The sequence below is a fragment of the Ovis aries genome, chromosome 3 (genome assembly GCF_016772045.2).
Source record: "Ovis aries strain OAR_USU_Benz2616 breed Rambouillet chromosome 3, ARS-UI_Ramb_v3.0, whole genome shotgun sequence".
NCBI classification, from domain to species: Eukaryota; Metazoa; Chordata; class Mammalia; order Artiodactyla; family Bovidae; genus Ovis; species Ovis aries.
In genome coordinates this window covers 7134451-7157268 of record NC_056056.1, presented here as the reverse complement: position 1 = coordinate 7157268, position 22818 = coordinate 7134451, and the positions used below count along the sequence as shown (strand labels likewise).

The following is a 22818-nucleotide window of genomic DNA, read 5'->3' as shown; positions in this document are numbered from 1 at the left end:
AGGCAAAGCCGGGAGAAACTGCTGAGACGAGGTTAGGATTTAACCTTTAAATTCTGGAGCCACCGAAAGCCGAGGGGAGGACGTCGGGCGTCGGGGCTATTGAGGCTGGGGGTGGGCAGTGGGCGGTGGGCGGCCGAGTCCTGGGCAGGTCCCTGGGGGCTCCCCCAGGAAGGCCGAGGGAGCCCTCCGCCCTGGCCGCCTCCCCCATCGGACTGGGGGAGTGCGTTTGATTGGGCAAGCCAGGAGGCTGTGGTCCTTCACCCCGCCCAGCTTGGGGGTGGTGTCTTCCGGGAAGTCAGGGTCTCACCCTCCGGTGCTTAGGGGGGTCTGCCTAGGGTTCTGGGCCCCTCCCAAACTGGCCTCCCATGTAGGGTTCACCCCATCCCGACCCACATTCCTCCGCCTTCCCCAGCGTGGTGTTGATTTGCAAGCCCATCCTGGCTCCCTTCCTTCCATCACCCCCTGTCACCCGTGTTCCTGGCTGTTTCCTGCCCCGTCTGGTGAGGGCATCTGGGCACCCCAGGCTTGTCCTAGGTCCCCAGAGATGCACAGAAAGAGCAGGACTGGAGGGACGTTGTGGTCTCGCCGAGCCTCCGTTCCTTCATCTGTAAAATGGGGGTGATGATCACAGGGAGATGCTAGGGATGCTCAGTGCGCAGCCTTGCAGCTTGGCTTTCTCATCTGAGCCGGAAGACAGGCCATGTGGGCTCTAGTCCCAGCTAGGAACTGTCTCTTTCTCTCCTACTCTGTGAATTGGGAGTAAGAGTTCTTGCCCTCTGTCCTCTGGGATCTGAGGGAGGAGAGCGCCAAGTGACATGGTGTAGGTGACAGAGCTCAGCAAACTGTACCTGTCGGGACAAGTGGGTGAGAATTTTTTGTAGCTTCTAGAACCCACCACTTTCTTCCTTCCAGGCCTTTGCCTGGGTGTGGCCTTCCTTTCCTTGCTGCCTCCTCCTGGAAGCCCTCCCTGATGTTCCGGCTGGTCCTCTCTTGCAGCTCTGGGTGTCTCCCTTGAAGTCAGGCCCTGACTATCTGGGTCTGTGAGCCCTATGGGGGCAGGAACTGCATGCCTGGCAAGGGCCTGGCCCAGAGCCCCTTGAGAAGACAGATACCAGATCCCTATCAGGAGGAAGAGGAGAAGCCAGCTTGGACCACACTGCCCAGGCTTCCGGCAAGCAATGGCCTCAGATGGTGGGAGCCTCAGTACCTGCTGGGTACTGACCCTTTCCCTGTGCTGGGCAGAGCGGCTGCTGCTGGATGCTAGGCACTAGAAAGCCCAGACTGACTACAGGAGACCCTGCTGGAGCTCCTATTAATGATGAGATGCAAAGGGCAGGTCGGGGAGGCAAGAGAAGGGTTCGCCCAGCTGTACCTGCCCATCCTCAACACCTTAAAGCCATTGTATCATTGTTGTTCAGTCGCTCAGTCATGTTCAACTCTTCGAGACCCCATGGACTGCAGCACGCCAGACTCCCCTGTCCTATACCATCTCCAGGAGTTTGCTCAAACTCATGTCCATTGAGTTCATGATGCCATCCAACCATCTCATTGAGTCCCCACCATACCTCGTTGGAGGCAGCGCTGTTGTACCCACATTTTGCAAATGAGCAAACTGCGGCCACAAAGCTAGTGAGGGCAGAGCCTGGACGTACCCCGTCCCCCCTCTCCTGCGGCCAAACCCAATGGCCCCCGCCTCTCTGAGAAGGATGACAGGGAGGTGCGGGGAACGGAGATGTTTCGGTAGCAACTGCCGTGAGACCTTCTAGGCAGACACATTGTCATGGAGAGTCTTGAGAACGCTTTTTTGTGTGGTGTGCAAAGGAATTCGCTTTTGGTGTCTCTGAGAGATCGTCGGGAAGATTTAAACTGCTTTGCAATGATTTGGGGATGTCAGGCTGATATTGCTTTTGAACATAACATTGTGACGAGACTGGGCCCCAAGGCAGCCCAGTTTTATTCAGGTTACGGTAATAATAGTCGCCACAGCAGCAACTAAAGCCATTTTCACGGCCTGAGCACTCACCATGGGCTCAGTGCCGGGCTCAGCCTTGATTGGATGCAAGCTCTCTCACCACCAGCTTGAGAGAGCGTTGACTCTCATCCTCGGGGTATTCCCTTATAGCTGATACCTAAACCTGTTTGTCTCCACACTCACTGTTTCCCCTGTGAGGCAGTGAGCTTGGTGAAGGCCCCAGTCTGGTCTCTCCCATTCACTGCTGAGTCCCCAGTACCCAGCACCAGCTCCTCAAGGAGCAGCTGGACATTAAAGCTTGGCTGGACACATTTCAGATGAAGAGGCTGAGGGTCAGAGAGGTCACATAGCTTGCCAGGAGGGAATCCTAGGTTTCTGTGGCTTGAGAGCCCAGAATCACCAACTCACATGGCAGCTTGAAAGACCCTCTTGAAAAGTCCCTGCCTCAAGAAAGCCACAGAGCACAAGTCTCCCCACCCTCACCCCCTGCCCCCTGGTCTCCACTCTTGTTCTAAACCCCAGGAGGCTTCTGACTTGAATCTGCCCCCTCTGCACCTCTTGCTTGCTTCCCAGGGAATTGGATGGAAGGTAGTCTGAGTTAGCTCAGGCTTGGGGAAGCTGTATTCTGCTGAAATTGCCCAGTGTTTTGGGTGGGACGTGATTCAGATTTTCCTTCCTGGTCACATTGGTTCCCACTTGAGAGGTCTTTGAAGTGGGGATGACTTTACTGGGTGATTCTTGGCCTGCTTAATTCATAGGCACACTTGATCTTTGCTGCTCCTCTCTGGGAGGGGGCCCCTGGTTCTGAGGGGTTTAAGTCCCGCAGGGAGGCCAGGGGTTATAAATCCAAGATGCTCTTGGTTAAGAGCTTGATTCTGTCACTGAGTGATCCTGGGAGCCTCATTTGGCCTCTCTGAGCCTTGACTGACTCTTTCATAAAAGGGAGACATGCATGGGGAATATCTATCTTGAATACTGGCTGTCGGTGGGGGAAAAAGAGGTCAAGTTTTCTTTTATTTATTTTGGGGCTGCACTGCGCCGCATGTGGGATCCTACTTCCCTGGCCAGGGATCAAACCTGCACCCCCTGCATTGGAAGCACAGAGTCTTAACCACTGGACCACCAGGGAAGCCCCAAGTGTTCTCTTTTGCAAAAAAAAATCACATTCTCCACAAGTCATAGACTATGTTTATCCTGTACTTTAAGAAATGTTAGTTTAGGGCTTCCCAGGGGGTTAAGAATCTGCTGCCAATGCACCGGACAAGGGTTCCATCCCTGGTCCAGGAAGATCCCACATACCTCAGGGTAACTAAGCTGTGAGGCAAAACTACTGAAGTGTGCGCACTCTGGAGCCGCATGCTCTGGAGCAAGCGAAGCCAACGCAAGGAGACGCCTGAGCACCAAAACTGGTGAGTTTCGCCGCGACTAGAGAAAGCCCTTGTGCAGCAGCCAAGACCCAGCACCACCAAAAATAGAGAAATAAAATTTAGGGGGGAAAGAAGAAATGTTAGTTAAAAAAAAAAATCTGAACACCAAACAGTCCCTGAGTCCCTGCTGCGTGCACAGCCTTGCATCAGAGTTGGTCTGGAGAGTGGTAACCCCGTTGTGGGCATGTCCTTGCTCAGGCTGTCCTCACAGCAAACCTGAAATGCCAGGGACCAGGATCGCCACTTCCAGAGAGAAGAGGCAGGCACAGAGAGGGGACCTGACGTGCTTAAGGTTCCACACTGAGAAACTAAAGAGCCTGGCTTTGGAGCTGAGCACTCTGTTCTACCGATGAACAGAAACGTGAGTCGTGATGGCAGGGCTCGAAGGGCGCTCTCACGGCACAGAGACCACCCTGGGCTGCCCCTGCCTGGGAGGAGCTGTGTCTCCTGGGAGAGAGGGACACACGGACAGACCAGAGAAGCGTGTGGTGTCAGAGGGGCCACCCAAGGCTGCATAGCTGATCCGTCTCCTAAAGGAGCACCAGAGAAGACCCCAGGGGGAGCTTGCTTTAAAAAAGTCCCCTGGGAGACATCTCTGGAGGTCCAGCAGGTGACTCCACGCTTCCACTGCGTGGAGCATGGTTTCCATCACTGGTTGTGGACCTAAGATATCACCTGGAGTGGCAAAAAAAAAAAAAGAAGAGTCCCCTGGTTGGTGCACTGACACCAGTTCTAGCCCTTCGCCATGGCCGATGGATAGTGCATATTTCTTTTACCTCAAAATGAGCTCCTCCTGAGCTGTATTTGAAGCCCAGCTAGCTTGTCCTTCACTGTGATTTTCTAGCCCATGGTCACAGGATCTCTGGACAGGGGGCTCCAGTTCCTGCTACTCAGACCCATGGGAATCATTTTTAAAGAAGTGACTGTGCCCTTCCCTGCTCCATCCAAAGGTGACTTCAAGTCCCTCCTGGAAGGTCAGCTTCCAGTGGTCAAGAATCTGGAGTCCCCACTCCAACAGGGTTTCTCCAGAAGGCGGAAGCACATGGCCGGGGCTGTGAGGTGAAGTTGTCAGTTGCTCACACTGATCACAACTCACCTGTATCCTTCGGACTTTAGAGCTGCCAGCCACCGTTAACCTCTGAGCGCTCCTGACCAGAACCTCCAGGGCCTGGCACCTGCCGTGGGTGTGGGGTGGAGGTCGGGGGCGGAGGGGAGGGGTCTGCCTGGGAGGAGCAAGGGTGGCAGCACTGCAGCTCCACATGTGCGCTCGGACAAGCCAAGATGGGGAGAAAACTGCAGGGCGGTGTGGAAACCGCACACAGAAGCCCAAGCCCATCTTGCCGCAGGTTTCTGCAAGAAACTCAAGGTTTGTCTGTGGCTGGCTTCCCGCAAACAGGAGCTCACCCGTCGCCTTCAAGGTCTGCTTCCATGGAGAGCGTGGCGGGAGGGCATCTCGTGAGGACCTGGGCAGCGAGCCTGGACAGCTCAGTCCTGCCCGTCGGGCTCCACCTCCACCAACACTGGCTGGGCTGGGTGGGAGTGGGGCAGCACCAGCTTCGATTTAGAGAAAACAGAAGAAAGCGCCTGCTGCTGCCGAAAATCCTGGTGACAAATCCCCTCCCCTCAGTAACTCAAATTTCTAAGCTAATTCCTCTCCATTCCCACCAGAAAAGCTCCTCCTGTTCTTATCTGTCTCCAGGCCCACGTTGGCCCAACAAGAAAGCTGTCTTTGTTAAGTACTAGAAGCTTCCTCAGTTCAGGATAATCAAGGGCATCCATGCCAATGCCTTGCAACTCCCATTGGGCCGAAGAGTCTGAACCAGCATGGTGGGTTGATGTAATCCCATCCAAAGCAAACAAAGGCAATGCTGTATGGATCCCATGGTGGCCTGGCCCTTGGTCACGGTGTAGTGACCATCAGGGATTTCAAAAGAGCACAGAACTCCCCACCACCACCACCACCACTGCTGCAGAAAGCCTCGGAGGGTCCCCCAAGGAACCCCAGAGTGGGAAACACTGGGCTAAGTTGGGGTGGGGGGTTCAACCCTTTGATATTCCCTGCAGCCCCTCCCATTTTCTCATTGGGAAGGCTTCCTGCCGCAGGGTGTCGGAGGAGAGCTTGGTGGCTCTGACTCTGCCACTTGCCAGCTGTGTGATCTTGGGGTGGTGGCTTTCCCTCTCTGAACCTCTAGGTCTCACTGCTTTCCTCCTCGGTTGGCAGTGCTCTGTAAAGGCTGGGAGTCTTTGTTGCCATTACTGCTTGTTCAGGGGTCCTGACTTCCCACTCTATGTGTGTGGCCCTCTCGCTGGATTTCAAACATGATGAGAGCGTGATGCAGGGGTGGGCAGCGTGCATGTGGAAATGGGGGTCCGGAAGTGCCGCTTCTGAGACGCCGTCTGTGATGGGAGCCTGGAAGCCGGGTGAGGAAGGTGAGCTTGGCGGCCCATTAGCGGGCAGGCAGAGGGCACCTTGAGATGGCGGTTCTGGGGTGCAGCTGGGCGCTCCCCATCTTTCATGTGCCTGGAATCACCTGGGAACCTTGTCCCAGTGCAGATTCTGCTGGAGCAGGCCTAGGCAGGGCTCCCAGGTGAGGCCGGGGCGGGGGGCAGCCAGGGCTGCACACCAAGGCCTCAGGTCTGAGGGAAGAGGGCAGGCTGCTTGGTGTCTGGAAGGAGTGGCTCCAGAAAGGCCCGCAAGCCCCCCAAAAGGCCATGCAGGGAAAGATGAAGCAACATGAGGGTAAAATTACGTTTTCAACAGAAGAAAAGGCCTCTGCCTCCTAGCGTGTAGAAAGATCTCTGTTCCCACCCCCACGCAGCCCCAGGGGTTTGAAAGAATGTGGTTTTCTGAGCGCAGCTTTTCCTCGCTGAAGGGGGTGGATTCGCTCTGAAAAAGTTGCCTGCGAAATGATTTTTTTTTTCTATATCAAACGTTATTTTCCAGTGGTGCGTGTTTTAAGACCATGGTTATGTTCCTGCCGAGAAGGATCCGACTCTGAGGCATTGTCATTGAGGATGTGGCAGACACGAGGGGTGGGGAGCTCAAGGCCATTGCTTCGGAGCGATGAGAGTTGGCGCTGCAGAGAGCAGGAACCAAAATCTGAAGCCCCAGTGGTCCCCAGATACACTGAGGTTCACGGCCAAACACGGGCCCAGAGCCCTGACCAGAACCACTGATGGTGTGACTGGTGGGACCAGAGGGGACCCAAGGCAAACCAGCCCCCTCAGCCGGAAGAGGAGCTCAGAGAGGCCGGCCATCTTGTCTTCGTATAGGACACCATCGGCCACACTCTGAATATCCGGCTGGAAGTGTTTTTGTTTTTATATTAGATGCAACGATCTAATGTGCAGTAGGAGCCTACTCCTGTCGCAGTTCAGCTGTATTTCTCAAAGAAGCTATGATGTCAGAGTTCTACCAAGACTCCAGAGGAACAGCCTCCTTGCCCAGAGGGGTCTGCTTGGCTATGCCAAGGTATACTAAGAGATGAAAGCCCACAATCTGCCATTACTTGACAGACTGGTTTTCCTGGGGTTATATAGCCTGGGGTCAATATTCCAAGGAACATACTTTGGGAACAGCCTCATAACTAAAGGTCTCTCTGTTTCCGTATCAGTTACCTACTGCTGTGTAACAAATCACTCCTAACTTAGCGCTTCAGAACAATAGGTATTTATTATCTCAAAGGGTCTGTGGCTCAGGAATTCAGAAGTGCCGTAACTGGGCGGGAGGAGAAGGGGGTGACAGAGGATGAAATGGTTGGATGGCATCACCAATTCAATGGACATGATTTGAGCAAACTCTGGGAGATAGTGAAGGGCAGGGGAAGCCTGCCGTGCTGCAGTCCATGGGTTTGCAAAGAGTCAGACATGACTCAGCAACTGCACAACAACGTAACTGGCTGGTCCCAGTTTGTGGTCTCCACTGAAGTTGCAGTCCAAACATCAGCTGGGGCTGCTCTCATCTGACTGGGGCTGCGGGATTGGCTTCCGGCTTCCAAGATGGAGTGCTCACTGGCTGGCTGTTGGCAGGAGGCCTTGGTTTCTTGCCCCATGGAGTCCTCCACAGAGCTGCTTGAGTTTCCTCAGTATATGGCTTCCCCTAGATGGATGCCAGCGAGACTGAAACCCTGGTGCCTTGGAATGCACGTGTGGTCCTTTCCACACTGTCCTCTTGGCCCCGCGGGGGCAGCCCTCTTCATTGTGGGAAGGGCTGAAGAGGGTGGAAATCGTCTGGAGACCATCTTGCAGGCCGACTGCCACGGTAACCATCTCTCCAGCGCAAGGACAGATAACTTGCCTCATTCTCACAACTGGCTTCTTACCATTTAGTGCCAATTAGTAACTTTGAGAAGTGACCCTGTAACCTGTGATGTGAAGGAGGAAAAGATTAGGAATTATCAGCTATACCAACCCCCATGAACAGCAGCAATAACAATCATCCAGGCCTGTTTGTTGAGCCTTCACCCCATGCCTGCTGCCTCAACAGCATCATGGCAGTGTGCAATCCATGTCCCCAAGGAGCCGGTTCCACAATATTTCCAAGTCAGGCCACTCATTTTTATGAAATGTATAAAGTGAGGTTTTTTTTGTTTTGGCAATGATGGCTACAAGGACACAAGTAGCTTTGCCTCCTGGAGACACAGAGAAAAATTCCATGACCCGTGTGAACCCGTGTCGGGGAAGACTGAAATGGGGTGTAAACTCAGGATGGATAAATGCCAAAAATACAGTAAATAGGTGAGATGAAATATTTATTTTGTGTACATTAGCAATATGAGGGGGACGGTCCAGTGGTTAAGACTTGACCTGCCAATGCAGGGGACACGAATTGGATCCCTGGTCTGGGAAGATCTCACATGCTGCAGAGCAACTAAGCCCCATGCACCGCAACTGCTGAGTCCACATGCTGCAGCTAAGGTATGAAGCCCGCATCCCTTAGAGCCTGTGCTGTGCAATAAGGGAAGCCACCGCAAGGAGAAGCCCGCACGCCATGACAGAGTAGCCCATTCTCGCCGCAGTGAAGACCACGCAGCAGTGACGATCCAGCGCGGCCACAAATAAAGGAAGATAACAGGTAAAATTTCTAAAATACAGACAAAGAACACGAGGAGTCACGGTGAGCCGAGGGTTCTTTGGTTTTGCCCCAGTCTCATGCTGGGAAAAAGGGTCACATCTCTGGTGGTGGCCTAGTGGTGAGGAGCAGGCACCTGGTTGCTCGAGTCACCATGTCTGTTACTAACTCTGTGACCAGGCAAGTGACCTCACAGCCCTGTCTCCCGTCTGTGAAATGGGGTGAAAATGGCCAACTCCTCCTGTTATGATGAGGCTTCAGAAGGTTCTGGTATGCTTTATCCTGGCAAAGCTGATGGTGGATCACCAAGGTGGTGGCACCCTAGGTTCAAAGAACCTTCGTAGAAGTGCCATTGCCTGGAAAGATCTTTGCCCTGTGAGCGAGCGTGGACCCAGAGCCACAGAGCAGATAGTCGCTGCTGCTGGGGACCCCCTATGGGCGACCCCGGGGGCTGGAAGGAGCTCAGCCCTTGCTTCTGCTGGGGGCATGTGTGGGCATGGAGCTGGCCCGGCCCTTTCCTGTCCTGTCCCAGCATGATTTCAACAGAGGGAGTGTCCCGGGCGTGTTTTCCCCTCGGAAGTCTCACCCTGCTGAGGTGGGATTTGGGGAGCCCTGGCTCAATTTGCTGCCCCAACCAACAGGCCAGGCTTAGAGATGCTCAGAAACCAGAGTGGGGATGCAAGTTCCTGACCTGCAGCCTGGGCCTGGCCTGATGGAAGGTGTTTGGCTCAGGTTGGCTTGACAGCCCTTGACTCCATCCTTCAGGGCTGTGTGACTCCAGACAAGTGTCTCCGCCTCCCGGGCCCTCAGTTTCCCCATCCCTAAAGTCTCAGACTGCGCCTGCCTGCCCACCCTAGGAACCTGGGGTTGCCCAGGAGGACACAGAGCTTATGTAGGTGTTCACGGCGAAGTCCCAGACCACCCGCTTCCTCTCCAATCAAGAGAGCTCCATTTCCATCTCTGGTATATTGACGATCTAAGTAGCACTTCAATTTTAAAAAGAAGAAAAAAGAAAAGGAAACTCAGCTACAGCAAAACCAATACAGAAGTTTCCCACCAACTTACTCTGTCCCCTGACTCATGCCTTCAAGCTCTACAGGAGTAGAGCAGTCCATCAGCTAGGTTTGGTGACCGCTCCCTTCCAAACAGTTCCTAGTCTCCTGGATTTGAATCTCTGTTTCTTTCAGCCTCTGTGAGGTCCCATGAAGGGTGGGGAGAGGAAGGGGCTTTAGTTGGTAGGGGGCGGTCCACAGAGATCTTGAGGTGCCAAGGTCATGGACAGGCTGGGTGTGCTGGCCTCCTCTCTGGACACATGCTGTGGGCATCTCAGATCCGTGCCCCCTCGGCCCCCCTGTGCCCAAGCATCCCCAGCTTGGGCCCAAGGCCCAGCTGCATTTGGGCCCCCAGTAGAAGCCAGGGCCAGCCCTTGCTGCCTCTGAAGCGAGGAGTCTGTGGGCCTGGGTGGTCTCTTAGCCCCTCCCAACTTCAACACAAATTGCTGCATTTATGAAGCTCCAGCTGTCTGCAGAGCGGGGTCTGGCATGGGGGAGGGGTGGATGCTGTCCTAGGAGGAGGAGCCCCCTCAGCTGGCTGCCTCCGGCTGGACTGGGTATGGCAGGGCTCAGAGTGGCCCCTGGGCCCCAGGAGGCCCAGGTGTCAGGCCCAGCTGCCAGGCTGCCATTTGAAACGTCTCCTGTTGGTGGCACTTTGGTAAGTTGCAGGTATTCTGGTCTTCGCGTATATTTGATCTGTATCTGAAAACCATGCTGGTTTCATTTCTTGGCTATGGGATTCTTGGTGCCTAAGACTGAACTTGATCATGTTATTCCCCAGGTAAACGTTTTCCATGGCTCCTCACTGCCCTTAGAAGACAATCCAAGCTCAAAAATGACCCCAAACCTTTTGGGATCTGGCATAGGCCTAGCCCTCCCACTTAGGGGTTCTCGACCCCTTACCCTATGCCCTCCAGGCACATAGACTGAACCATGAAAACTCTCTCCCCTCTCGGGAGCCTCACACCCTTCTGCTTGACACATTCTCCTTCTCTTTTTCTTGTTGCTTGCTAAATGTCACTTCTTCCAGGAAGCCCTCCTTGCCTAACTGAGTGACTTCAGTTCACAGTCAGGCTCACCCTGTACTTTTCCTTTGTAACACACTCATCACTGTCGTGAGCTTAAAAAAAAAAAAAAAAAAAGGCCTGTTTGTCTGATCTGCACTCCACCCCCCACTAGAAGGTGGGCTCTGTGGGTGCCCCCCACTGGATGTTCCTGTTTATACCAGATGCTGTGCTGGGCACCCAGTGAACACTCTGGAAGTGTCTGCCCAGTAAGTCCTTGAGCGGTCACTCTGTGATCCCACAGATGGCCTGTTGATCCAGGTTGCTAACCTGGGGCCCACCGGGGCTGCTGGCGGTGCACCTGAGCGGGTCACGCCGGAGTCTGGGAACCCAGGCCCAGCCCCATCCTCCAGCCTGCGGGCTCTGCCTGGAAGCGAGGAAGGGGTTAAGTGTTTCTGGCTGCCTCGTGCTGTGTCTGCGGCAGTTCCCCCTTCCGGGGCTGCAGCAGCCGAGGTTGGCGAGGAATGTTTGCAATGCAGAGCTAGGAGGGAGGGTGACTGGGGGAAGTGGGGGCCTGTGGAGGCCGGCCGGGCCAGGCTCCCCAGTTGAGCAATCGCCCAGGCCCAGCCGGTTCCTGTAACTCCTGCCCCTCCTGCCTTCTCCCGCCCTGCCGGCTTCCTCCACCCGCTGCCTGCCAGGCAGTGGGGGCGGCCTGTCCTCTGGGGCCTGCAGCGAGAGGTAGAGGAACAGAGGCCCCTGAGAGCCTGGAGGCCAGGGGTGAAAAGGAGGATCTTCCAAAGGGAGAGGGAGAGAAGGAGTGCAGTCAGCTCAGCCACCCTGGCCCAGAGAGGTTAAGGCTTTTGCCCAAGGTCACACAGGGAGGCGCCACCATCCAACTGGACCACACCCTGGATTCAGACCTTTTTGTTCCCTTGGTAGCAGGCTGCAACTCAGCACCGTGCGGAGGCCCCTTTGCCGCTCAGATGGGAAGCTTTGATTCCCGGAGACTCTCTCCCACCTGAAGGCCAGGGCCTCTCCTGCCCCTAGCCTGGCTCTTCACTCAGGGCTAGGGTCTCAGAGAGGAGGGCGGCTCTCATGGGGCTGGGTGCACCCACTGTGCCCATCACTGCCCCAGCACTGTCCAGTACTCAGCCTGTCCAGGAGTGTGGAGGAAATGGAGGAACACCCACCACACTCAAGCTGGTTCTCAAAAGCCACCCACTCCTGGGACTTCCTTGATGGTCCCGTGGTAATGACTCCGCCTTCCAGTGCAGGGGACACGGGTTTGAAGCCCCGTAGGGGAACTAAGGTCCTACACTGAACTAAGATCCCACCTGCTACAGGGCAGTGAAGACTCAGTACAGCCAAAACAAAACAAAAAACCCGTCCACTGCTTCCTCCAGTTCCCTTCAAGGAAGAAGCTTCGTGAATTCTGAATAGCATGCTGAGCCCACAAAACTGGTCTTTTTCCACAAGCACACACCTTCTTTAGGGACAGCAGCATTCCTGACAACGCAGAAAGAGCTCCTTCTGTATACAGTATTTACAAGTGACCTCTGGGGAGTGGTCCTTGCCATCACTCAGACCCAGTTCTAATCCCGGTTCCACCACCTTCGAGTTTGTGGCCACACACCTCTTTCCAAGCCTCAGTTTCCTCATCTGTAAAGTGGGATTGAGAGAGAGGGTGGGTGGAGCAGCAGGACTGCTCTGGTTCTACGGAGACTCTGGGCCACTTGCCTTTTCTGGCCCCACAGACATTCAGACTGTTTGGGACTGGCTCAGGGTGTCCCCCGCCAGGGCCCGGGCTTTGCCCAATTTGCCAGCAGATGATGGTCTCAGAGCCCTCAGAGGTGCCTTCTTGGCCACATCTGTCTGGAATGGGCAGTGGAGCCCCTGGGACCCCACCTCTGCAGAGGGCAGGGTGGGCGGTCCGTGTGAGCTAGGAGTTCCTGTGAGAATCAAACAAGGCGTTTAGAGATGAGGAGGCTCGTAGGACAAGCGGCCGCCAAGCCATGCAGACATAGTGAGGAATTTTCACCTGGAAAAACCACACCAGTGATACCAGGACCTTCCTACACTTTGCTCTGCATCTAAGTCCTACTGTGAGCCAGATAATGAATGACCTACTTTATTCTACAACACACTTAAGAAGGAAGTATATTGGTCCCACACACACACTTAAAAAAAAAAAAAACCAGCAGAGAGGTGGATGCATTTGCTCAAGGTCACACAGCTTGTAAGGAATGGAGCCTGACTTGGAACTCAGGCCTCCAGAACCTGTGCTCTTAGGGGATCTCTTCCAAACCTGGTTTGGGATCCAGGCTCTTCATAGAGGAGATGGGCCACCTTGGGTTAGTCATCAGGCCCCAGAGCCATGAATTGAGAGGAAAATCTCCAGCATCCCCTGGGGGTGGGGGAGGCGCTGCGCTAAATTATCGCTATCACCTAGGGCACTATCACTATTACTCCAGGGCACACAGCCGGTCCAGCCAGGATCCACTCTCGAAGCGATTGATGATGCCTTCTGGTCCCCTGGCCCCCCTGGCTCCCTGTCGAGGCTCCACCAAGTCCGTGGCCGGGAAGGACCCTCACAACCGACTGGCCTCCGCAGACAGATGGACAGATGCTGGCCGCTCCCCTCCCAGGGCCGGCGGGCTGCGAGGCTTCACCACCTCCTCCCGAGCAGGTTTCCTTTAAGAAACCAGAAGATTGATTTCCTGGCAGGCTCGCCGAGGAGCCCGTCCAAATGGTTTGCATGTCTGCATTTTTTACTGCTCCGTTTAATATGTATGCAAATGCCGGCCGGCTGCACAGTCACACGCGGCGCCCCATTAAAGCGCCGTCCGGGCGCGCGCATCATTCGAGGCGACGGGCTCGGCGGCCCTGATAGATGGGGTGCGGGGATGGAGACAAATGACGGGCTTTTGCAATTTCTTTCTCCCTTTTTCGGGGGCTTTTGGGTGGGGGTCGGCTCAAGCCTAGAAACAGCAGAGAAGATTTAAATATATGCAAAATTGTTTAGGGGTTTTGGGGGGCGGTGTAGAAACCTGAACCACGCGAGGAGGGAATTCACTGTTCTCCTCTCTAGGAGTCGGGCTGAAGGCTGGAGAGGGGAGCCGAGCCCCACAGTCACCTTCTGGCAGAGAGAGCGGCTTTGCTACTGATAAGCAGGCTCGGTCCTATGGGAAGCGCGGCTTCAGCCGCAGAGAAAAGGAAAATGCCGGTTATTTTCAGCCCTGTTACACCCGAGAGGCCACTGCTGCCGAGTTTTTGCCATCCCACCCGCGCCCCTCCAAAACTTAATTTTCTTGGGCTTCCAGGGTTTTTTACTTTATAGGTGTATGGGTGTCATTTAACTCTTCGCACTAGCCCTAAAAGGTGGACCACATCCATTGTACAGATGGGGAAATTGAGGCTCACAGTCCCTTCGGGAGGGTTGCAGAGTGAGTTGTGGGGGGTGGATGGGATTTTCAGAGCCATTCCTTGACCCACTCAGCCCTTGGCCAGTTCTTGCTTTGTGGAGTTTGCTCCCAGCCATGGAGGGTGGGGCGGGTGTGGAATCTGCCCAGACTAACCCTTCCTCAACAACCCCTGCTCTCCAACCCTAGCTCCCCTTGCAGGGCCCTCAGCACCCTACCTGTCCCCACCTGCCTGGTAACACAAGCCCACATCAGAACGATCCTGAAGACTAGAATTTCTGAAATACTGTTTCAGCCTAAAATCTGAAGTGTGAGTTTTAAAGGAATCTTTCCTTAGTTCTCAGGATTTTAGGCAACAACGGCAGCTGGGGGGCAGCCTGGAGGATCATATGAAGATGCAAAGATTTCCCAGAGGAGGCTCCAACCTAAAGAGATGGCCGTTCTGGAGCAGATAGCTCAGACCAACTGGAGAGGCGGTTGTGTGTGCGCGCGCGTGTGCGGTGTGGCAGTGTTCTGGTCTGTGTGTGTGTCATCGTGGGTGTTTATCTGTTTGCCAGTGTGTGTGTCTCAGTGTGAGGGCGGGATTGTGCATGTGTCCATGTACACACGTGTGTGTCAGCATGCATGTGTGTGTGTCGACGTGACAGCAGCTGAGAGCGCCTGTCCTCAGGCTGGCAAGCAGCTGGGGTGTGAATTTCCCTGAGGGTCTCCATCTCCCTGCAGTGTAGGCCTCCTGCCTCCTACATCCCCACCCGGAAACCTGCTCCCCCTTCCAGCAAACATCTCTGCTGTTTCAGCAGCCAAAGGGAGGGCGGGACACCCCACAGGCAGCTGTGAGGATCCAAAAAGGCTGAGCCCCCCCTAAGGCCCCGCATAGATGAGGACTGTGGTGACAGGGGGATGGGGCGTAGCCTGTTGCCTGATGGGTGAGCCTGGGAATTCTGGGAAGGAAACGAGGGCCGTGCACAGCTCTCTGGAGAAGCTCACCTTGTGTATCTGCCCCTGAGTGTCACAGCCCCCATCCCTCCTCGCCTCCCACCCCTCCTCCAGGTCCATCCCCAGGCCCCCAGCTCACCCCCACCCTCCTCCAGTCTCTCAAGTTCACCCTGCCCTGGAGTCCCTCGGGCCATCTCTCCTGGAGTTTCCCCCAGATACCCCCTGGGCCCATCCCTTCCCCCACAACCCTGCTCCCTGCAGGAGTCCTCCCTGACCAGCCACGTCTTCCCCTTGCCTTCGCCACCTCCTACATCCCAACCAGTTGCTTGTCTGTTTCATTTTGTCTCCATCATCTATCCCTCAGGAACGTGAACCCTAGGGGAACCGAAAAAGTGGGGGTTTCTCTCTAGGACGTTCCTGATGTTCGTGAACATCTCGGGACCCCTGCCCAGGCCAGGCTCCTTTTCCAGGCTCAGGTCCTTTGCTCTCGACAGATCTTATTCACCCTGAGGCTCACCCTCCGTGTCCCCGGAGCCCAACCAGATGATGATGACCCCATGTTCCAAGTCCTCCCCCAACTGGTTTGTGTTTTGGGACAGTCCACCCTTCTTCCAGGCCTCAAGGTGTCACCTCCCCTGAACGGGCCCCAACCCCAGTCATAGTACCAGTGGTTACTAAAGTGACTGTTTTCTGCAGCCTGTCAAGAAAATTCTTTCATTGAGAACCATTTTGAACGGACCTGGACATTGCCCCTCTCTGAATACCTCTTCCCTTGGGACCCTCTGAAGCATTCTTTAGGGCCTCCCACCGGCTTCCCAAGTGGCGCTGTGATCAAGAACTCACTGGGGCCTCCCCCAAGCTGGGCCAAGCGCACAGTAGTCTCTGGACTGTTGAAATGGACAAGGGAGGGGATAGATGTGCGGCTTGCCCCGTGGCCCCTTTGGGGTCCACACTTACTCCCCAGCTGGTTGGGCGGGGTTGGAGGGGGGGAGGCTGCTGTGTGTGGACCGGCTGAGTCGGGCCCTAACCCCAGGCAAGGGGCCACCTTGGCTCCCGCCGATCTTGCTGACTGGGCTGAATTCTTGTCTGCACCTCCCTCCGCAACCCGCCATTACTCATTGTTGGCATTTATCCCCAAGCAAGGGGTGACCCTCGGAGCAGCCGCAGCCTCCTGCATGTTCTGAGGAAGGGGTGGCCGGAGGCTGGGCTTCGAGGAGGCACAGCAGGAATTGTGAGCAGCTGCTCTGAGTGCAATGACCATATTTTTCTGAGCTGAAAAATTAGGACACTGGATGTAGCAGAGGGTTTTCTCAGATTTGTTCATTCGATGAGTGCAAAAGTCTCGCAAAGGTACGAAACCTAAAGCTTATGTAGTTATGTAGGTAATGCATTGTCTTGTTGAAAGCCTCTCAGTTTCCCAAATCAGGGAGATTCTGGAAGGTGATACTTCAGTTTGACGAATAGCTGGGGTGGGGAGCCCCTGGGTCAACCCTGTCCTTGGTGCTTGGGCAATAATGGGGAGCAAAACAGGGGTGATCCTGGCTCACAGAGCTCACGTGGGGAGGCTGACATTCCTTAAATAATTTCACATTTTAGGACCAAGAGAAGTGGTATGGGGAATGGGTGGGGGGGCATACAGGGCCATGAAGGCCAACCACTCCCATGTGAACTGCGAGTCGGGATGTCCAGGAAGACATCTTTTTAAATTCTTTATTTTTGGCTGCTCTGGGTCTTTGTCGCTGAGGCCTTTCTCTAGTTGCGGTGAGCACGGGCTGCTGTTTGTTCTGGTGCGTGAGCTTCTCATTGCAGGGGCTTCTCTTGTTGCAGCGCACAGGCTCCAGGGCGGGCAGGCTTCAGTAGTTGCAGGCCACCGGGCTTAGTGGCTCCGCTGCCTGTGGAATCTTCCCAGACCAGGGATCGAACCTGTGTCCCCTGCCTTGGCAGGCAGATTCTTATCCACTGGACCACCAGGAAGTCCCAGGAAGGCATCTTTGAGGAAAGGAAGTTTGATGTGAGACTGAGCTCTTTGGGCGTTTACTGTGGGAGGGATGGGAGTGGACTGGAGTGAGGGAAGTACATTTTAGGCAGGAGGAAAGGTATGTGCAAAGGGCCAGTGGCAGAAAGGAGGGCCGGGTGTTTGAGGGACAGGAGGCTGCCCAGGTGACTGCAGTGTGCTGAGCGAGGGGAAGAGGAGGTGGGAGAGGTCGGCAGGGGCTGGTGCAGGCAGTGCCTACCAGTCCATAAGAAGGTGGTGGATATTCTCCTGCTGGCAATGGGGAGCCAGGGACTGTTTGGCACAGGTGGGACCTGATTGTCCTTCTGGATGTGGATAATAATGAGGATGAAGACAATGTTGGTGATTAAGGGAAGTGTTTAGTGAGCACTTACTATGTGCCAAGCACTGGCTACCCTTTCCAGTGTTCTTGCCTGGAGAAGCCCGTGGACAGAGGAGCCTGGCTACAGTCCATGAGGTTGCAAAGAGTCAGACACAACTGAGACACTTAAGTATGCATGCAGGCATTCAAGCACCATTTCAGCCATTCTACAGATGAGAAAAGTGAAGGTTGGGAAGGGAAGTGGTTTATCTGAGGTCACATGGCTGGCAAACAGCAAAGATGGAACTCTGAGTATGCTGGCTCCAGAGTCTCTACCCTTGTCCCCCACACAAAGCTGCCCTAGTTTGGACACAGAAGGACAAGGGGCATGCAGATGGTCGCCCCCTCCCCCCAACCTCTCTGTGGCACTGCCTCCTCGCTGCTGTGTCCCAGGCGTGGGTGGGGACTCTGTCACCAGGTCAGCCAGGGCTGGAAAGGCCCAACTCAGTCCCTGCTCAGGCCCAGTAGGGAAGTAGACGTTGCAACATCAGAGGCTGAGCTTCTGGAGAAGTTGGGACCCCAGTGTGGGTGGATAGGTCATTGGGGCACAAATCCCAGGAGAGCACAGCCCCACTCATCTGTTTGGGATTCAAGGACTTTGAGATACGGCTAGAGCATTCCCGGGCTTCCCTGGTGGCTCAGATGGTAAAGAATCCACCTGCAATGCGGGAGACCTGGGTTTGATCCCTGGGTTGGGAAGATTCCCCTGGAAGGGGGCATGGCAACCTACTCCAGTATTCTTTGCCTAGAGAATACCCATGGACAGAAGAGCCTGGCAGGCTACAGTCCATGGGGTCACAAAGAGTTGGGCACAACTGAGCAACTAACCACGACACAGCAGAGCACAAAGAATCCCCAGGACCAGAGCAGCCCCCTGCTGCCCCCTCTGGAAGCAGATCCAGGGGATCACACCTGTGGCATTTTAAAAAATCCTATTCCCAGGACTTCCCTACTGGTCCAGTGGCTAAGACTCCATGCTCCTGATTCAGGGGGGCTCTGGTTCAATCCCTGGTCAGAGGGCTAGATCCCGCATGCCTCAACTAAGAGTTTTCATGGCTCAAGTAAAGATGCCAAATGCTGCAATGAAAATCCCATGTGCTGTAACTAAGACCCAGAAGGGCCAAATGCATAAATATATAAAAAACCCTATTCCCTCAGTGACCATCACGGAAATGTAAATCAAAACCACAATGAGATACCACCCCACATAACACCTACTAGGATGGTTACTATCAAAACTCAGAAAATAACAAGTGTGGGTGAGGATGTGGAGAAACTGGAAGCTTGTACACTGTTGGTGGGAATGTAAAATGGTCCAGCCACTATGGAAAACAGTATGATGGTTCCTCAAACAATTAAAAATAGAATTACCATCAGTTAGTTCAGTCGCTCAGTCGTGTCCGACTCTTTGCAACGCCATGAATCGCAGCATGCCAGGCCTCCCTGTCCATCACCAACTCCCGGAGTTCACTCAGACTCACGTCCATCGAGTCCGTGATGCCATCCAGCCATCTCATCCTCGGTCGTGCCCTTCTCCTCCTGCCCCCAATCGCTCCCAGCGTCAGAGTCTTTTCCAATGAGTCAACTCTTCGCATGAGGTGGCCAAAGTACTGGAGTTTCAGCTTTAGCATCATTCCTTTCAAGGAAATCCCAGGGTTGATCTCCCTCAGAATGGACTGGTTGGATCTCCTTGCAGTCCAAGGGACTCTCAAGACTCTTCTCCAACACCACAGTTCAAAAGCATCAATTCTTCGGCGCTCAGCCTTCTTCACAGTCCAACTCTCACATCCATACATGACCACAGGAAAAACCATAGCCTTGACTAGATGGACCTTAGTTGGCAAAGTAGTGTCTCTGCTTTTGAATATGCTATCTAGGTTGGTCATAACTTTTCTTCCAAGGAGCAAGTGTCTTTTAATTTCATGGCTGCAGTCACCATCTGCAGTGATTTTGGAGCCCCCAAAAATAAAGTCTGACACTGTTTCCACTGTTTCCCCATCTATTTCCCATAAAGTGATGGGACCAGATGCCATGATCTTTGTTTTCTGAATGTTGAGCTTTAAGTCGACTTTTTCCCTCTCCTCTTTCACTTTCATCAAGAGGGTTTTTAGTTCCTCTTCACTTTCTGCCATAAGGGTGGTGTCATCTGCATATCTGAGCTTATTGATATTTCTCCCGGCAAGCTTGATTCCAGCTTGTGATTCTTCCAGCCCAGCGTTTCTCATGATGTACTCTGCATAGAAGTTGAATAGGCAGGGTCACAATATACAGCCTTGACGTACTCCTTTTCCTATTTGGAACCAGTCTGTTGTTCCATGTCCAGTTCTAACTGTTTCTTCCTGACCTGCATACAGATTTCTCAAGAGGCAGGTTAGGTGGTCTGGTATTCCCATCTCTTTCAGAACTTTCCACAGTTTATTGTGACCCACACAGTCAAAGGCTTTGGCATAGTCAATAAAGCAGAAAGAGATGTTTTTCTGGAACTCTCTTGCTTTTTCCATGATCCAGCAGATGTTGGCAATTTGATCTCTGGTTCCTCTGCCTTTTCTAAAACCAGCTTGAACATCGGGGAGTTCACGGTTCACATATTGCTGAAGCCTGGCTTGGAGAATTTTGAGCATTACTTTACTAGCATGTGAGATGAGTGCAATTGTGCGGTAGTTTGAGCATTCTTTGGCATTGCCTTTCTTTGGGATTGGAATGGAAACTGACCTTTTCCAGTCCTGTGGCCACTGCTGAGTTTTCCAAATTTGCTGGCATATTGAGTGCAGCACTTTCACAGCATCATCTTTCAGGATTTGAAACAGCTCAACTGGAATTCTATCACCTCCAGTAACTTGATGCTTTCTAAGGCCCACTTGACTTCACATTCCAAGATGTCTGGCTCTAGATTAGTGATCACATCATCATGATTATCTGGGTCATGAAGATCTTTTTGTACAGTTCTTCTGTGTATTCTTGCCACCTCTTCTTAATATCTTCTGCTTCTGTTAGGTCCATACCATTTCTGTCCTTTATCGAGCCCATCTTTGCATGAAATGTTCCCTTGGTATCTCTAATTTTCTTGAAGAGATCTCTAGTCTTTCCCATTCTGTTGTTTTCCTCTATTTCTTTGTATTGATCGCTGAAGAAGGCTTTCTTATCTCTTCTTGCTATTCTTTGGAACTCTGACAGAATGTGGTCCACTGGAGAAGGGAATGGCAAGCCACTTCAGTATTCTTGCCTTGCGAACCCCATTAACAGTATGAAAAGGCAAAATGATAGGATACCGAAAGTGGAATTCCCCAGGTCAGTAGGTGCCCAATATGCTACTGGAGATCAGTGGAGAAATAACGCCAGAAAAAATGAAGGGATGGAGCCAAAGCAAAAACAATACTCAGTTGTGGATGTGATTGGTGATAGAAGCAAGATCCGATGCTGTAAAGAGCAATATTGCATAGGAACCTGGAATGTCAGGTCCATGAATCAAGGCAAATTGGAATTGGTCAAATGAGAGATGGCAAGGGTGAATGTTGACATTCTAGGAATCAGTGAACTAAAATGGAGTGGAATGTGTAAATTTAACTCAGATGACCATTATATCTACTACTGCGGGCAGGAATCCCTCAGAAGAAATGGAGTAGCCATCGTGGTCAACAAAAGAGTCCGAAATGCAGTAATTGGATGCAATCTCAAAAACGACAGAATGATCTCTGTTCGTCTCCAAGGCAAACCATTCAATATCACGGTAATCCAAGTCTATGCCTCAACCAGTAATGCTGAAGAAGCTGAAGTTGAACGGTTCTATGAAGACCTACAAGACCTTTTAGAACTAACACACCAAAAAGATGTCCTTTTCCTAATAGGGGACTGGAATGCAAAAGTAGGAAGTCAAGAAACACCTGGAGTAACAGGCAAATTTGGCCTTGGAGTATGGAATGAAGCAGGGCAAAGGCTAATCGAATTTTGCCAGGAAAATGCACTGGTCATAGCAAACACCCTCTTCCAACAACACAAGAGAAGACTCTACACATGGACATCACCAGATGGTCAACACCAAAATCAGATTGATTATATTCTTTGCAGCCAAAGATGGAGAAGCTCTATACAGTCAACAAAAACAAGACCAGGAGCTGACTGTGGCTCAGATCATGAGCTCCTTATTGCCAAATTCAGACTCAAATTGAAGAAAGTAGGGAAAACCACTAGACCATTCAGGTATGACCTAAATCAAATCCCTTATGATTATACAGTGGAAGTGAGGAATAGATTTAAGGGCCTAGATTTGATAGAGTGCCTGATGAACTATGGACTGAGGTTCGTGACACTGTACAGGAGACAGGGATGAAGACCATCCCAATGGAAAAGAAAGGCAAAACAGCAAAATGGCTGTCTGGGGAGGCCTTACAAATAGCTGTGAAAAGAAGAGAGGTGAAAAGCAAAGGAGAAAAGGAAAGATATAAGCATCTGAATGCAGAGTTCCAAAGAATTACCATATGATCTAGCAATTCCATCTTTGGGAATATATCCCAAAGAATTGAATCAAGGTCTCCAACAGGTACATATTCCATGGTCACGGCAGCATTAGTCACAGCAGCCAAGAGGTGGGAACAAGCCAAGTGTCCATCAACAGATGAACAGATGAGCCAAGTGTGGTGTGTACATATAACGGAACGTCGTTCAGCCTTGGAAAGGAAGGCCATTCTGACGCCCGCTTCACTTTGGGTGAACCTGGAGGACATTATGCTAAGTGAAATAAGCCAGACACCAGAGGACAAATATTGTATGATTGCACTTATATTAGGTTCCTAGAATGGGTAAGTTCATAGGGAGTGGTGGCTGCCCAGGCCTGGGGAGAGAGGGAAATAGAGAGTTAGTTAATGTTTAATAGGTACAGAGCTTGGCAAGGTAAAAGGAGTTCTGGGAATTCCCTGGCAGCCCAGTGGTTAAGAATCCGAACTTCCACTGAAGGGACACAGGTTCCGTCTCTCATTGGGCAACTGAGGTCCGGCATGCCATGTGGTGGCCAAAAAAACAAAGGTTTGCGAGATGGATGGTGGTGATGGTTGCCCAAGAATGTGAATGGACTTAATGCCACTGAACTGTATACTTTCAAATGGTTATGATGGTAAAAAAAAAAAAAAAAAAAACCCTTATTCTAAGCTCTCCCAAGTGGTCAATACTGGCCTTCTGTTGTGTTTATAAGAGATAAATTAAAATATCAGATGGTAATTGTCATTACAGCAGGTAAGAATCATAGATGCTGGGGTTTCTGGGCAAGTGATCTCACCTCCTTGAGCCTCAGTTTCCTCCTGAGGAAATGGGGATAAAGATAGTCCCTCCCTCCTGGGGCTACCGTGAGGATTCCATGATGCCCCCAAGGGGGCCCACCCAGTGTCCAGTGAGCACTCTGAACCAGCGGCACTTAGTACTGGCAGATATTCCTCAGGCCTTTGGGGTCTGGGAAAATGAGCAGCACAGGGCCTAGTCAGAGGAGAAAAGCCTACTTGCCTCACTACACATATAGGGAAACTGAGGCCTGGAGGAGTCAAAGGACCTGTCCAAGTTCTCTGATATCCCTTG

General features: G+C 52.8%; 2 long non-coding RNA genes and 1 other non-coding gene across 3 annotated transcripts; 1 reads left to right on the top strand and 2 right to left on the bottom strand.

Moving 5' to 3' along the window:
* LOC121818992 (uncharacterized) lies at nt 1–9635 on the top strand. Its single transcript, XR_006059071.2, has 2 exons — nt 1–31; nt 6344–9635. It is a non-coding gene; the product is annotated as an uncharacterized LOC121818992 (long non-coding RNA).
* On the bottom strand, nt 3029–3101 carry TRNAG-UCC (transfer RNA glycine (anticodon UCC)). The gene has a single exon. It is a non-coding gene; the product is annotated as a tRNA-Gly (tRNA).
* On the bottom strand, nt 8208–11723 carry LOC132659373 (uncharacterized). Its single transcript, XR_009599735.1, has 2 exons — nt 11447–11723; nt 8208–8482 (listed from the first exon to the last, which is right to left on the bottom strand). It is a non-coding gene; the product is annotated as an uncharacterized LOC132659373 (long non-coding RNA).
* Between the last annotated feature and the right edge of the window lie 11095 nt (nt 11724–22818).